This window comes from Anabrus simplex, chromosome 10 (assembly GCF_040414725.1).
Source record: "Anabrus simplex isolate iqAnaSimp1 chromosome 10, ASM4041472v1, whole genome shotgun sequence".
Lineage (NCBI taxonomy): Eukaryota > Metazoa > Arthropoda > Insecta > Orthoptera > Tettigoniidae > Anabrus > Anabrus simplex.
Window position 1 is genome coordinate 50681952 of NC_090274.1, and position 17360 is coordinate 50699311.

A 17360-nucleotide genomic window follows, 5' to 3' on the forward strand; every position below is an offset into this window, starting at 1 on the left:
TCACTCAATGCTTCATAAAACTTGTCAACTTCATTCTCATCTGCACCCTCACTTGGTGAATACACTGAGACAATTCTCATCCTAATTCCTCCAATGCCAAATCTACCCACATCATTTGCTCATTTTCATGCCTAACAGAAACTTATGTTGCATGCAGCAGTATTCCTGATGAACAGTCCTACCCCATACTCTGCCCTTTCCCTTTTGAACACCTGTCAAGGACACTTTATAATCTACTATCTTTTCCTCGTTATCTCCCCTTACTTGAATATCACTTACTCCTAGCACATCCATAAGCATCCTCTTTCCTGACTGTGCCAGTTCTACTTTCTTTCCCCCCTAAAGCTCAATTATTGCCGATAGCTCCCCATCAAATTCCATTTTGTTTGCCAAGTTGTTTCCACAGAGTCCCTCACCTATCAAATGGGAGTAAGACACCATTACTCCCATAGGTCCGATGCTTTCTTAAAATGTTCTGAGCTCGGTAAATTCATGAAGCAGGATGCCACCCTACTCAAACATAGTCCAAGTAGGGATCTCTCCTCTAACGGGTTATGGATCACCGGTGAATTATATAGTCCTAGCTGCCTGAGCACAAGGACGGCCTTGACTCAGAATATGTCCGGGATGTCCACTCCCATTTTGTAGCAACTGGTATCCTGACTCTCAGGACCACTTACTGGGCCAGTCATCAGTGGCCCATGGTTCACGAACTAGGACATGACTACAGTAGCTCGCACCATGAACCATGGGTAAGTCAATAATATAATCAGATGTAAAATCTGTTCATACTGCACAGAAGAATCACGTTGATAACCAAACTATTAATTTATAATTTTACATCATGCATTTTATAGAACTTCTGGTTTTGGTATTCTTAACATGTCCTTCATTATTTACACTTCCATCCAAATTTTATTTAGGACTGTCACATAGGTGGCAGATACCCTAACAATTGGTTACCTACCATTTTTAAAAATATTTTTAAGGAAGTAGGAAATTTATCAAGCACTACGCTTGGTAAATTATTCCAATCCCTAATTGCTCTTCCTAGAAATCAGTATTGGCACCAATTTTTCCTCTTGAATTCCCAGGTGAATGTCATATTATATAATCTTTCCAACTTTTAAAAAATTCTCTCCAGCTCATTTGTCTAATAACATTAACCCACTCCAACTCTTAACTGACAGTAAGGAACATACTGCTTTTTCAAGCAACTCATCTCCATACTCTCCATTCTTCCCAGTCCAAAGATTTTAACATATTTATAACCTTACTTGTGAAAATATTAGACTGATAAAGACTGAATTTTACTCGGTATTTGCATTAGCTCAGCCTCCACATGCATTCTGTTATGGTATTAGCCTTTGATACATACAAGTCTCATAAGTAGTTCAATGAAAACTGCACTGAGGAATTTGATTGCTCTCTCAGCAGTCTCAGGACAGTTACATTATACATTGTTCCTTAGGTAAGAAAGTACCCATGTAGAAAAACATTTTATGGTAGTGTGCCCTATTAATATCCATGGCGTGTTCATTTTCTCTATCCGTCAAAATATCTTGATCAGAAAATTGATTTTATCACAGTATTTTTGAAATATATTTTTTTCCTTATTCAGGTTTACCTATTCCATAGAATACTCAAACTATTTTGTTACAGTAAATTGTTTTTTAATGCTAGAAACTGTTTTGATCCTAATGGGATCCTGTTGAGCTAACAATAGGAAATCATAAAGAATTTAATATCAAATATACTAGATGCAATGCCTTTCTACAATACATAATAAAAAATGAAAAACATCTTGTTGTGTTAAATCTAAAACATGCTCATAAAGTGCTAATCAATGAGAGTGCCAATAATGTAACTTGACATAAAAAGCTGTATTTGAATTGTCTGTATGGTGAAAACGATCGATTCTCTTATACAACACACAATTGCACCTGCTCTGGGGTTGGAAGATAATTCATTATATTGACTGTTATATCCACTGCACAAAATGAGAACATTACACCATTAATTTTCACATTGAATTAATTACCTCATCAATGAGCCCTCTCACACCTCAGAATTGTATGAACACTTGGATATGTAAAATGCATCAAGATGATTTCAATGTATTTGTTATAATATATATTTTAAAATTTCTTTATACCTACTTTATTTGAACTTACATTCTTAATGATCTCATTCAAATCAAAACATGTTATAATAAAAAAATATTTTTATTAACAAGGTAGTTTGACAAATTTAATGAAAAAGTGGACCGGACTTTTTTCACATATCTCTATTATAAAGCTTTAAGTTAATATGGAACAAAAATGAAAATCATTTGATATAATGCAGAAAATTGATCACTCATCTACTCTGGAGTGTTAGTATTTTCAGAGAATTAGGCATCACATCAGAATGAAGTTGGAGCTCATTTTGTTGGACAAAATCTTTAAGAGCTGTGCAAAATAGAATTTTCATACCATATATTTTGTCCTGGACAAACAAATGGAATAGTTTTTTACCTTATTAGATTTTTTAGGTTATAAAGCAAGCTGAGCATATCTGTTAAGTATGTGACCCTACATAACCAAATTCATCATATAATTGATCCTCATGTCGAAATTGGCAATAATGGAGATGATGTGTGCTAAAGTTGTATGAGTAGTTAGTTTTTCACAAAATAAAAATTTATCATGCACAGCCTATTTTCTAATTTTATAATACACGCAAGCTGGTTGAATTTTGCTACACACCAGATTGGTGAGTAGAGGACTTATGAAACTTCAGTTTTTCAATTACTTTCTCATTAACAGCATCTGCCATGAAACTTGCTATAAAGAAAAGTTATCTTCTCTTTCCCCCCCCCCCCCCCCCTATATCAATATCGATTCATCTGTTTTGTGAACTGTGATGCCTTGTATTACAGTGATACTGCAGAAGAGATGGCTTGACTCATTGTACAGCCTTTCAACAGACATCACACACTACAGAACAGGATAAATTTCCTTCCTTTTATAGGTAAATCCTTATGACAAACAGGATAATACTTCTTTTTACAATCTTGCTCCTTTTGCTTAGCTCTAGAGTAGATGCACATATAGTGCTAAAATGTTGGTCTGGACTTACATTTACCCAAACATATCATTTACTCAAAATTTTGAAACATCTGTTCTTTGATTTTTAATAGAAGAACATAACGATTTCTCCACCTTTTGTTGTAAATTTAATTAATAACCATTATTGAACTGAAAAACAACAGAACTGGAAGTTCCACAGCTACCATATGAATGTTCCAAGCATGCCAAGACAGGGAGGAGCGGAGCAAACCAATAGATACAAGAGGCCATGCAATAGTTATTTATTCTAAAAAGAACCATTTCAAGTATCCATAAAGAGTTCATTCATCTTAAAAAGAATTTATCCACCCACATTAGTGCATACTGTATTATAACCTGTTTGAAAATTCACCTTTATAAAAAGAATTCTCAATGATATACCACTGGTCTACTATCAGATTTGAGATCCAGCCTGACAGAATAGATGCTCTTAAGAGATTTTAATATGATCCAACAGTAGAATTTTAACATAAAACAATCTTAAAAATGTAACAGTATTTGGTTCAATGGCAGTTGCCAGTTGCACTTGTCCTGGATATTTTCTGTTAAGTTTTTAGGTTATCACAGGCCTTCATGATAGACATACCAACAGCTTAACTGAACTGCTAGCAGAATGTTCAGGCATCACTCGTGTGTATTTTAATAGCTCCATTCACTCTCTGGATTACAAACATCTTCCCAACATTCAGTGCTAATATGAAGCTGCTGAATATAATGTATGGTAATCATATCCTGTCAAAATATTCTTTGCCTTGATGGCAGACTGCATTTGATGTAGGGATATCTAAAATAGGAAAATTTATCTATTGGACACTTATATCAGCGCAGTGCATTTTTGGTGAATGATTTTGAAATGTTGAAAATAGAGCAAGGCTACTGCGATTGAAGACAGAAATTATTGAAAGGAAAAATTGCTGTCTACCAATCTTCGCATTTTGGAGCCAAGGATAAATGTAAATGGGCCTCGTTGGTCTGTAATTTGTCACATTTCTTACAGTTGTAAGCCTCTCTTGGGATATTTTGGTTAATTTAAATGATCTGTATGTTTTGAAAACAAAAAAGGCTGAAGAAATGTCGAATGATTTAATATTACAATTTAGCTTACTATAATAGAAGGAGTGAATTGAAACTATTTAATAATACTCTTGCATTGAAGTATGATCGGAACATACAGGTTCCGGTTAATAATTTCTTTACAATGATCTATTTTTGTTTTTTCTGACATTTTTTGTGTTTTTTAGGGCGGATAATGGTACAGCATTGACTAGGGCGCCGCTGCATTCCTGCGATAGTTGCTGTAAGACATTCAGGCGAAAAAATGACCTAAAGCGCCATTCTTTAATTCATAGCGGTGTGAAATCTTACTGTTGTAAAGTCTGCAGTAGTGTATTCGCCCAGAATGTTCACCTGAAAGAACACATGTTAACTCATTCAGGAGAAAGGCAATTTTTGTGCTCTATATGTGGAAATACCTTCAGATCTATGTCTAACTTGCTGGGCCATGAATCTACTCACACTGAAAAGAGACCTTTCTCCTGTGATATTTGTGGTAATACCTTCCGAAGGTCTTCAGATATGAAAAGACATGAAAATGTACACACTGATTCTAGGCCGTATGTTTGTTCGATTTGTGGAAGCGGCTATAGAGGTTCATCTGATTTACGAAAACATGAGAGAACACACACTGATAATAGGCCATTCCCTTGTTCTACATGTGGATATACCTTTACAACTTCGTCACACTTAAAACGACACGAGAATACGCATAGTAAATTGAAGAACTTTCACTGTTCAACTTGTGGGAATACTTTTGCCAGGCTTTCTCATTTGCGAATGCATGAGGTTACACACTCTGAAATTAGGCGATTCTCCTGTACTATTTGCGGAAATGCATTTAGAATTTCCTCAAATCTAAGAAGTCATCTAAATACACACTGATATGTCTTTTCCTTATGCTCTGAAAATGAAAACCTACAACCTGTTTTCCAGTCATTGACCGGGTCAGGGACGTAATGAATGAAGCAGATATAGGCTGTTAGTGCGATGGGGTCGCCATTCCCAAAGAGATTATTAATGAATGATAGATGCTATGAAATGATAATGGAGAGTTTTGCTGGAATGAAAGATGACAGGGAAAACCGGAGTACCCGGAGAAAAACCTGTCCCACCTCCGCTTTGTCCAGCACAAATTTCACATGGAATGACCGGGATTTGAACCATGGTATCCAGCGGTGAGAGACCGATGCGCTGCCATCTGAGCCATGGAGGCTCTTCCTTAAGCTCTATTTGATATAATTTTATTACAGTAGAACAGAAATTTTATTTTAGTGTAACGTGATTAAAACAGTTAAGGTAAAGTATGCTTTGAGAGCTCATGTTTAAATCATCTGATACTTAGTTTCTTACTTCCCCAAAGTGACTTCATTTACATCGCAAATTTCAGGCATTCCAAAAGGTAGTCGGTTCAAATCCCACCGCCGGCAGCCCTCAAGATTGTTTTCCATGGTTTCACATTTTCACACCAGGCAAATGCAGGGGCTGTACCTTAAATAAGGTCATGGCTGCTTCCTTCTAACTCCTGTTCCTTTCCTATCCCCTTGTCACCATAAGACCTATCTGTCTTGGTGCAACATAAAGCCACTAGCAAAAATATATAAAATAATAGGATGGGGGACCTTCTTTAGCTATTATTACTGTTTTTAATCTTTGCATGGGACTATTGGTGAAGTCCTGTTAAACTGAGAATAGAATTTATTTCCAATCTTGCTGAAGCATTGTTCTGGAAATCAACCAGTGGCTTAATATCTTATATGGTATTTAGTTTGTGTTCTCCCAGGATGGTAATATAGTAAGTCAGATTGAATCAAGGTGTAGTAAAGCTAATGCAGTGAGCTTGCAGTTGCAATCAACAGTATTCTGTAAGAAGGAAGTCAGCTCTCAGACAGAATTATCCTTACATCAGTCTGATTTCAGACCAATTTTGCTTTATGGGAGCAAAAGGTGTGTGGACTCAGGATATCTTCATCATAAGTTAGAAGTATCAGAAATGAAAGTAGAGAGAATGATTGCTGTTACAAAGAGGTGGGAACAATGGGAGAAGGGTACTCAGAATGAGGTGATTAAGGCTAATTTAGGAATGAACTCGATGGATTGAGCTGTATGCATAAACCAGCTTCGGTGGTGGGGTCATGTGAGGCGAATGAAGGAGGACAGGTTACTTAGGAGAGTAATGGACTCTGTTATGGAGGGTAAGAGAAGTAGAGGGAGACCAAGACAACAATGGTTAGACTCAATTTCTGAAGATGTAAAGATAAGGGGTATAGATGTAAATGTGGCCATGCCACTAATTGCAAATAGAGGATTATGGCGATATTTAGTAAATTCACAGAGGCTTGCAGACTGAAGACTGAAAGGCATAACCATCTATAATGATACTGTATGGGTGTATGTGTATGTTTGGTCATTTGAGCTGATCAGTCCTGTATATCTGCATGATTTTATATGAACAACAATGCAGTTGTCCTTCGGAGGGGTGAGTTTCCCAACTGTTGACGTAGATTGGGAAATGTGCAATTGGCTGAACCCAATGAGCAGTACAGCGCGTGGCCCACGGGAGTACTGCCGTCTAGTTATGTTCTGGAATTCTGCGCCTGAACAGTACTGCCGTCTATTCAGGTTTCATGTTGAATGTTTGAAATTGTTTTGTGACATCGTACTGGAAAGTTTTTAGAACAAAATTGGGGGATGTTTGACATATTCAGTGAACATTATTCCATGTTTTATCACATCTCGTATGTTCTGTGATGGAGTTCTTTCGAAGCATCTGTAGTTACGTAACATAAATTCTTTCGTGATTGTGCGAAAAATTATGACAGCACCCAGGAACTGTTTTCTATTGTTGTTTCCGTTGAGTGCATTGCATGACTATTCCTTGACAATACACATTTTTCTTTTCACCCATCTCTGGTTTCCATAGAAACAACCACTCTCTAACTCTAAACAAATACACGCTCTAGTGGCGGGATCGAGTCCATGATGCAAGCTTGCTCCAGAAGATATTAGTTTTTTTTTTTGCTAGTGCTTTACGTCGCACCGACACAGATAGATCTTATGGCGACTATGGGATAGGAAAGGCCTAGGAGTTGGAAGGAAGCGGCCGTGGCCTTAATTAAGGTACTGCCCCAGCATTTGCCTGGTGTGAAAATGGGAAACCAAGGAAAACCATCTTCAGGGCTGCCGATAGTGGGATTCGAACCTACTATCTCCCGGATGCAAGCTCACAGCCGCGCGCCTCTACGCGCACGGCCAACTCGCCCGGTAAAGATATTAGTAATATTTTGACTAACAAAGGGTCTAATTATGAAATTGGTATTTATGATAGTGATAGTGATTGTATTGTGCCCAATGAGAGTGAAATTTGTTATTCCTCGGAAGACGACTACACGAAAATTGAAGACGAAGTGCAGTGCTCTGCGGTCGCAACGAAGGCTATGCTGTCAGCTGTTCAAGCCGAAGGAAGAAAGTAGAGTTCTGTAGGCAGATTTTTTCCTATGCTTTCTGCTCATTTTGATTCATGAAATTTAGGGGTTAGTGATATTCTTCATTTGAACGATAATGACAATAATTCAAGACTGGAAGTGTCGATTTTCAAAGAAGTTGTTGATCGTAATACATAAAGTTACGTAATGGCATGGCATGTTATAACCTAGAGCCTAGAGACACTCTATGTTTTCCTGGCAACTGTTTTGTTTTGTGTATCATTTGTACTGGAAAGGATATGGAAGTTGACCACGATACAAAACTCGAATATCTGGGTCAGTACCATATCCTACAGATATTTTGAAGGGTGAAACTGTTGTAAAATCATGTCAGTGTCTTGTAGATGGTACGAACTTGATCAAATGTAGAGAGTAATTTTATTTTCATCAGTTTTACTAGTCCTTTCAATATTTTGATTAAATATTTTCTACGCCACTTATTTCAATTAAATTGAAGGTATCAGTTATGTACCGAACGTGTAAATTATGTATATTTATTAATAGATAAAAGTTAGAATTACCGGGTGAGTTGGCCATGCGCGTAGAGGCGTGCGGCTGTGAGCTTGCATCCGGGAGATAGTAGGTTCGAATCCCACTATCTGCAGCCCTGAAAATGGTTTTCCGTGGTTTCCCATTTTCACACCAGGCAAATGCTGGGGCTGTACCTTAATTAAGGCCATGGCCGCTTCCTTCCAACTCCTAAGCCTTTCCTATCCCATCGTCGCCATAAGACCTATCTGTGTCAGTGCGACGTAAAGCCCCTAGCAAAAAAAAAGTTAGAATTAAAATAACTTAAAATTAAAAGTTCAAAATATTCAAGAAAAACTCACTCCTGGTGGCCTGTGAGTGTCACCCAAAACTCACTGATCAAAAGGTTAAATATTTCAACACCACCTTCTTTATTTTGGCAGCAACAAGAACTAATGGTCCAAACTGAAATCAGGGAAACTAGCTTCATTGCACCTGCTCCACCTCATTTCCCTGGTGCCATTACTGAAAAATAATTTTCTCCAGGCACCTGCCAGGTCTGCACACTCCTACACACCTGCCACTGCATATAACATGCTTCATCCATAAATTCTTTTTCCACTGTTCAATAGATCAATGATAATGTTGGTGTCAATCTATGTGATGTGCATTAATTAGTGTAATCAGTGACTTTCAGGTTGTAGTATGTCCCTGGAAATCAAGTGCTCTCACCTCTCGATAGGTCCTTCTATCACTGATCTTTGTCCCAGACCTACAATGGAGGTCCTTGGTAGTAGTACATTGAGACTTCTCATGATAACTTGTGGAGTGTGCTTAGTTGTTTGCTGGTCCCTGCCATTTAAATTGTTAGTTCCACCAGAGCAGTAATTGTGTTCAATGCTTTGCAGACATTCCCATTTCACAATACCAATACTACGATAGGACCTGCACTCGTGCAACTCCTGGGAAGTCTGACATAATGCCATAACTTGAGGGTCCCATTTGACCTCGCTTAATTCTTTGCGCTGACTCATTCTGACGGAAGGCATGTTGATGGGGTTGTGCATTGTGCCTGCACTGATAAACCCTCTACATAGCTGAATGTCACATAGAATGCATTCAGTGAGGAGTCCACAAACTTTGGCAACATAGTGTAGTAGCTTTTGAAAAGTTCACATAATGATTAATATAATACTTCTTACACTCAGGAAAATTTCATTGTGAATTTACACCACTATCCCTTCCAACTTTTAGCCTGTTTTGATGAATAACTGCACATTTATTATAAATAGGATTTAAAAAAAGGAAGGTTATTTTGAAATTCCATTCTCCAACATTCAGAACAAGCTTTCAGATTTCTATCCTGGATGAAGTAGAGAACTCAGCATAGAAATTTAGCACAAATATTTCAAGGTCATATGACCAATGAAATCCTTCTTAGAGCATGGTTCTAGTGTATGAGACCTGAACCAGGATTACTTGATTTGGAAACTGAAAGAGATCTAAAGGAAAACAGCATGATTTGTTCTGGATTATCTCCAAGAAGAATGTTACATTATAAAAATTTTGCAAATCTTGGGCTGGGAAGAATTGGATGTAAGGAGACAGAACAAATTGATTAAGTACAATGTTCAGAGCTGTTGGTGGAGAGATGGATCAAATGTCATTAGTAGATGAAGAAGCTTGAGTAGAGATTTTTAAAGTAGGATGTTGGATTTTTAATGTTGGAATTCAACAGTACAAATTGCGGAAATACTGGTTTATAGGAAGAGCAATTACAGGTTGTTATAATTTATCAAGGAAGATCCTTGATAAATATCCAACTTCCTATTTCCAACAACCACCTAAAATTGAGAAGGATTATTAAGTTATTTTATTAAATAATTATATATAAAGGTATTTACTCTTATACATATAACAGATTTCCACAGATAACATGTAATAATATAATGGTTGTAAATTTGGAACAGTAATTTATGTGATACCAGATGACAGAGTGTGTTTGAGGTTGAACACTTTGAGCTGCATACATCCTGTAAGTAGTGAGTGACAGTCATTCAGCAATTATCTATGAATATTCAGTTTGCTAGCCTGCCAATTTACCAAGATTTGGAGAGCTACTCTCTTTAGATCATGGTTGTATAGCTTAACACAATGCTGTCCGCTCACGTATCAATACGTGTTTCCAAGCACAGTGCTCTGCAGCTGATCATGTATGAATATGTGTTGGTGCAGCTCTGTCTTCTGATACCTTCTAACAGTTATTGAGGAACTACTTGGAGATTATCGTTGATGTACCTAAATTATAGAAAATCTACGCATCTTTTAGTACTGGTTTTGCCCGTTTTAGTGTGCAAATGGCATTTGTTTTTGCTTTTGAATATCTGCCATGTATCTATCAATGCTAGCAAACAAAAATGGCTGCGCCAGTAAACATTGGATTGACTCCTAATGATATTATACGTGTATTATACGCTGATAATATGTCATATGTATCCAGTGATTGTGAGGAGAGTGAAGATGAATAGTCTAATGATAATTCTAGTGCTAGTATCATGCATTTATGTCGAAGTGATGCAGTAAATGACACGTTTATTGCACCATGCGAGCAATGACCTGTTGCTTCAGATAGCAAAAATGGTCTAGATGTAAGTACTGTTGATAATAATCTCCCTATTTCTGGCAGTGAGTGGACTAAGCATGATATTATACTGTTTTTGGAGTCTTTCTCAGACACGCCTGGCATTAAATTTTTTCCGATTGAATCTGAAAATTTAGGTTATGATGTCAAGTTGTTCATTTGTAATGACTTGTTGGAGGATATGATGGAGGAATCAAACAGATATAATTACCAGAATGCACCGAAATATAAAATCTCACCACAACTATAAAGTGGACAGTTATAAGTGTTAATGGACCCAAAATGACTAAATTATGATACCCTGCAATAACTCCATGTCTCTGCCAAAACCTTCCGGTGCAGGGGCCAGTTATACGTCGGATGGGCCGGACAGCATTGTGTTAAATTAATTCTTCCTAGAACCAAAGGAATGTAATGCTGGTCTTCTTTAAATACATTATGGGATTGTTTTTATCTCTTCATGTACTATCAGAACCAGTAATTACATACCCATAAGATGTTTGAAAACTAGAAATACTGAGAACTGAGAATTAAGTCCACACTATTTCAGAGCTAAGCATTTAGAACTGTGATTTGCTTCAACTATTTTCTATTACTTCTTCTATAAGTGATGAGTTAAAAAGTTTTAAATTAGAACAGATGATGGTTCACTTAGCCATAATGCAAAATGATGTGCTAGAGAGAGAAGAGATGGATAGAAGAGAGGTGATAATATTAATCTCAAATAACACAAAGATAGTTGATTCTTATTTCATGTGACACAATGCTTTTTTTTCAGAAGGAATAACATTTTAGAGCCTTATCTATAGGTAATACTTTTACATATAACAGTAGTGTAGGTTGTGTATGCACAACATTTTCCTTCAGTACTCTCTCGATATCTGAAACTTCTCTTGATAAACCTTTCAAAATATCACAAGGAATGGTAAGAATTATGTTGTCACTACACTTCAGTGAATGTGACATTTGCACATGAAATTGAAGGTGTAAAATTGCCAAATATCCAGCATACAGAAGTCACTATGGCAGGAAGATGACTTCAAGTCAATACATTGGTAATCATCTAAATATTAAAAAATATTTTTGTGAAGAAAGTGAAGAGTATGGCAAAACAGTTGCAAAAGAGTAACTGTTCTATTACTGTGAGATAGTTAAATTTTCCTTTTCATCTGCTTTTGTACCTGTATCTCATGATTTTTTAAACATCTACTAAGGATGCTGCAATTGAAGACGAGAGAATAAACATAAGAATCCAGCAGATCAACATGATGTAGTAACTCAAATGTAGGAAACACCAAAAACCGACTTCTTCAAAAGTATGATGTAAAATATAAAGTAGCAGTGGCTAAAATGCCTTGATACACCTAACATAAAAAATGCTCAGATTTCTTGCTTGAGAAAACTATGGAAACGGATTTACACTCTTCATGATCGAATGTAATGAGAGACTTCGTATATGACCTGAGAGAGGAGTTTGTGGAAGAAATGAGATTCCATAATGTCTGTTTTCATTTACTGCTCAACAGTAGTTAGATTTACATCAAAATGCAGCTGAAACTCTGTCTGGGCTGATATCTGTACAAAGCACATTCATAATATTATGATGGTTACAAATTTTATTGTGATTTCTATTGACAGCTATCAATTTTTAAAATAAAATATTAAGTAAGGTCAACCTTGTTTATTCATTTTGAGTAGAGACGAGAATTATAGGCACCAAGAACAGTTAAAATAGGCAGGCATATAGGCTCTTAAATTAGCCAAAATAGGCACTAATGTGTAAAATAGGCAACAAAATAGGCATGAAAACATACTTATAATTTAATAAAGCAACATTTCAATGTTTTCCAGTAACAATCCTGTTCTCCTGTCGGGCAGATTGCTTTGTACTGAGAGAGAAATCTCTCAACATCACAGGAAGTGGTTGGACAAAACTTCAATGAAGCCACTGCATCTGGTTTTAGTTCAACTGCTTCATCTACTTCACCTCGTAGCACCCTGACTACTTTACCACTGCTATCCATCATGGATTCTGCTGCAGGACTCTTATGAAACTTTTTCCTGACAGCGACTACCTTCCCAGAGGTTCGGTCAAAATTTCTCCTGACTTCTTCCACAACCCTAAATGACACCACCAGGGGAAAGCCACTCTTCTCCAACTCGGTGATTGCTCCCGGCAGCTTGTTGAAATTTGAAGATGCTCCAGTTTATGCAGGGGGATATTAGCTCCCACCATTGCAGTGCACAGGTCTGTAGAAAAAAAATTGTTGTTGGTCGCTGTTTACAGTGGACAGGTAGAAAATCTGCAATGACACAGCTTTCAGTACTTGTGCCAAATGCATCACAGTATTTGTATGTTGGTTTCCTGAAGATGGTTTTCCGTGGTTTCCCATTTTCACACCAGGCGAATGCCGGGGCTGTACCTTAATTAAGGCCACGGCCGCTTCCTTCCACTTCCTAGGCCTTTCCTTTCCCATCGTCGCCATAAGACATATCTGTGTTGGTGCGCCGTAAAAGCAAATAACAAGAATAGTATGTTGGTTTATATGGTATCTTTTCACATTTGATCTGAAAAATAATAAAATTGATGTAAATTACAATGTTCCTATTTCTCCAGGTGGGCTAATTGGCAATAATGCGTAGTATAATCGTGCATTTGTTTTATGAGAATAGAAAAAGACTATTAGAGGTGATGTTTCTAGAAGTACAAAACTTTAAACAAGAGAATTCATAATTTACATGGAAATATGTCCTCAAAAATGTTTAGTTATATTTTGGCAGTTTCCTGTTGAGTTCACCTGGTGAAAGAATAATAAAAATGACGTGAAACGATACTTGAGTAGCGTAGAAGAGAGATCCTTCCTATATGATTGCCAGGGACTCGCCAAGCTGCCCCTAGCAGTATTCGCACTTATCCATAGAAGAATTAAAACGGAGGCTCTATAGATCTCAGATTTGTGAACATTTTACATGTTGCTATTCGCCGGCTTTTGTCAGCCGGGTCAGCTGTCATGAAGACTATTTTCTGTTGCCTGCAATAGATCCTGCATCATTTGTGCCCACAAGGCTGCCACCCTCGTTGAAAATTAGAAAACTGTGTGATTTGAAAGTATCGTAGCATGCGCCCATAATCTTACTTTTTGTCGCAATTTAGCAAGACTCTAGATGGGATGCTAGAGCTTACGCACCCCCCTCAGTACAACGAATAATAACCGGACCTCACCAATCCAGACCAACGGTCTTTTCACTGACCTGATGTTGTAAAGATAGTCTTTGCAGCTTTGTAAAACATGCTGTGAGATCGTCCAAGCCGTGCCATCCTGTATGTCTAGTCTCTGTGACATCGTTCCAGCAGCACCACATTCGATCTTCACCCTATATTTTACTAAGACTTAGTGGAAGCGTAATAGAGTTCACTAGAGCCTACACATAGTGCTGGTGAAAGTTACTCACGATTTAAAAAAATTAAATTTCAGTTGTAGTCCACTTCTGTGGTGTAGTAGTTAGTGTGATTAGACGCCACCCACGGAGGCCTGGGTTTGATTCCCGCCTCTGCCACGAAATTTGAAAAGTGGCACGTAGGCTGGAATGGGGTCCACTCGGCCTTGGGAGGTCAGCTGTGTAGAGGTGGGTTTGATTTCCACCTCAGCCATCCTCAGAGTGGTTTTCCGTGGCTTGCCAGTTCTCCTCCCAAGAAATGCCGGGATGTTACCTGCGATAACTTAAGGACGCGGCCACTTCCTTCCCTCTTCTTTGCCTGTCCCTTCCAATGTTCCCATGCATTCACAAGGTCCCTGTTCAGCATAGGTGAGGCTGTCTGGGCAAGGTACTAGTTCTCCTCCCCAGTTGTATCCCCCACCCAAAGTTGCACACTCCAGAACACTGCCCTTGAGACTAGAGGTGGGATACATCGCTGAGTCCAAGGGAAACCCTACCCTGGAGGATAAAGAGATTAAGAAAAAAAGAAAGAAAGAAAATATTTTAGTTGTAAATCTCTATTTTCACAGGAAATGAATCAGAGTTCAAAATACCGATTTTTAATTTCACCGACATTCTAACTCCTAGTTCAGTAATTAAATTATTATTTAAATTTTAGCAATATAAATTATTGAAAGTTCACGACTAATATAGCATTGCAACAAAACAACTTTCTACAATACGTAATTGAATAGGCCTATAAATGCTACAATGAAATGCGATCGTAGTCTGTCACAAAAAAAAGGATAAAAGGAACAAACGAACTTACCTCCTTACAGCAAGCTTGGGAGAAGATCACCCTTTTATCTGTGTGAAATTGGGATCACCTGAGATCCACCGCTTCAGTCTGTAGGTCTTCGACGGTTTTTCTTTGCAATTACAATTTTTTGGCGTCACGCCGACACTGATAGGTCTTAGAGTGACAATAGGGTTGGAAATGCCTAGGAGTGGGAAGGAAGTGACTGTGTCATTAATATTAAGGTACAACCCCTGCATTTGCCTGGGGTGAAAATGGAAAACCATGGAAAACCATCATCAGGGCAGCCGACAGTGGGGCTCGAACCCACTATCTCCCGAAAACAAGCTCACAGCTGCGTGGCCCTAAGCGCACAGCCAACTCGCCCGGTGATTTTTCTTTGGGCATTGCCTCAGACACACTTCTTCACAATAAATCACAACAAGTTCTGAAGATAAAGCGTACGCATACAACAGTTGATATCGAGAAGGAGGTATAAGGGATATGGATTGTGAACCATAGTTCAACGTTGTCAAATTGTTCCTTGTTTCTTCTGATGGAAATTTCCCAACAACTATTTCTGGTGACTTCCGAGAATTCCCATTTTTATTCACGGGGTAAACAGATCTTGAGATATGAGAAGGTAATTCTGTCAAGCACATCAGTTACTGGAAGAAAATCAGCTTCTTAAAATAGATTAAAAAGGCATCAAATAAGCAAATATACTCAAAATACACACAAACCCCTGAAATAGGCATTTATAGACACAATAAAACCAACAAAATCTAGCTTAAAGGATCCTAAAACGGATTTATACATCAAAAGTCTATGTTTCTGAACACACGAATAAAATAGGCAAATTCCCATCCCTAGTGATGAGTTACAATTGGTCAGTACACTTTTTGTCAAGCAATTTATGTTGCCACTAATGTTGTGTTTTTGATATATATGTAGCTTCTTCATAAGTAAAACTTCCGTGAAATAAAATGAAAATTCCTTTTATGAGGGTACACCTTCATGGAAATCAAAGGTATTCAGAATATTATTGAAAAGGCAAGGAAACAAATTCCAGAGGATAACCAAATAATTTTTTCATATTTCCTTTGCAATGTGGCTACAATTAAGGAAAAGAGAACTTGGCATGTAATAATTACAGGAAGATTTTAAATCAGTTGGTCAAAGATACTTCTTGCAAGTATAGCCTAGCACATAATGTCATAACTCTATCTGGCTATGGAACTTGTGGAATCAAAAGAACAAAGAACAAAAGCACCACGAAATATCATAAAATGAGACTAGTAACCCCATGGATAGTGGAAAAATATAAGCCTTTCTTCATGTAACTTCCTCGTGCTGTAGAAACAGAACAGGGTTATCTGTATTCTGATGTAATTCTACTGAAGATGATGTAAAATATGAATTAATATTTATAAATTATGTAAACATTAAATGATAGTAATATTATTTTTAATTCTCAATAAAATGCATATTATTTCCATAAAACTGTCCAAAATTTATTCTATTTTAATTTGCTCTATCTTTTAGATGCATAAATCAACTGTTCAAACATTACTTTTCAGTGATTATACTCAAGGCGATATATCTCATGTAAGTATTTTTCTTCCACCTACCGGCTTCGGGCTGACTACTTCAGACCAGGGACCATCGTGCATGCTACTGTATCATACAGAACCACATCTGACAGATGTTGTAGCTGCTGTTGGTTGTAATTCCTACAGACTGCTGTTAGTTGAATCTCATACTAAATTCTCAGTGTTTTGAAATCAATGTAATTATAAATTTTTTTCAACTCTGTGAGAGTCAACATACTTTGTCCTGCATCCAGTTGGAGATTGAAGGCAACATATTTGAGGTAGGATCCTTTATTTTATTCTGGTTTTTATGCAGTAATATTCAAATTGGCATTGTGATTGTGTGCTCTTTTATCTCTATCTGGCTATGTTGTTATTTATTTAATGTTATATATTCAGGATTTTTCTTCATTATTTTTTGCCTCATTATTTCCTTCACTTTGATAATTTTCATTAGTGTAAGGTACTTTTAATAGCAAAGGTTTTATCCTGTGGTTGTATCCTTCAAATCAGTGCATTAAGGCAGTTGTCAACTTACTTTCTAACAATTAGTTCAGTATCCTTTTTTAATTAATGACTGCCCTCTGGTGTTTATTTTCATTTTGTTCCTCAGAGTATGCATGACATTAGTCAAGTTTGTGGACTGTATGCCGTGAGGTGATTTGGCAGTGGCATGCAATTTTCTACCCACTTCTTGCAAGTATAGCCTAGCACATACAGATAATGGCTCGAGGTTGTGGGAAAGCAGCAGCTAATAAAAAGCCTTCTCACATAGGAGGAACCAATTATTATTATTAT

The 17360-nt window shown here is 37.3% G+C and overlaps 1 protein-coding gene across 1 annotated transcript in view; it reads left to right on the forward strand.

Annotated features, from left to right (window-relative positions):
• The window catches only part of LOC136881800 (uncharacterized), a 43083-nt gene that overhangs the window by 25356 nt on the left and 367 nt on the right, over nucleotides 1–17360 (forward strand). The gene's annotated exons all lie outside the window — the stretch shown is intronic.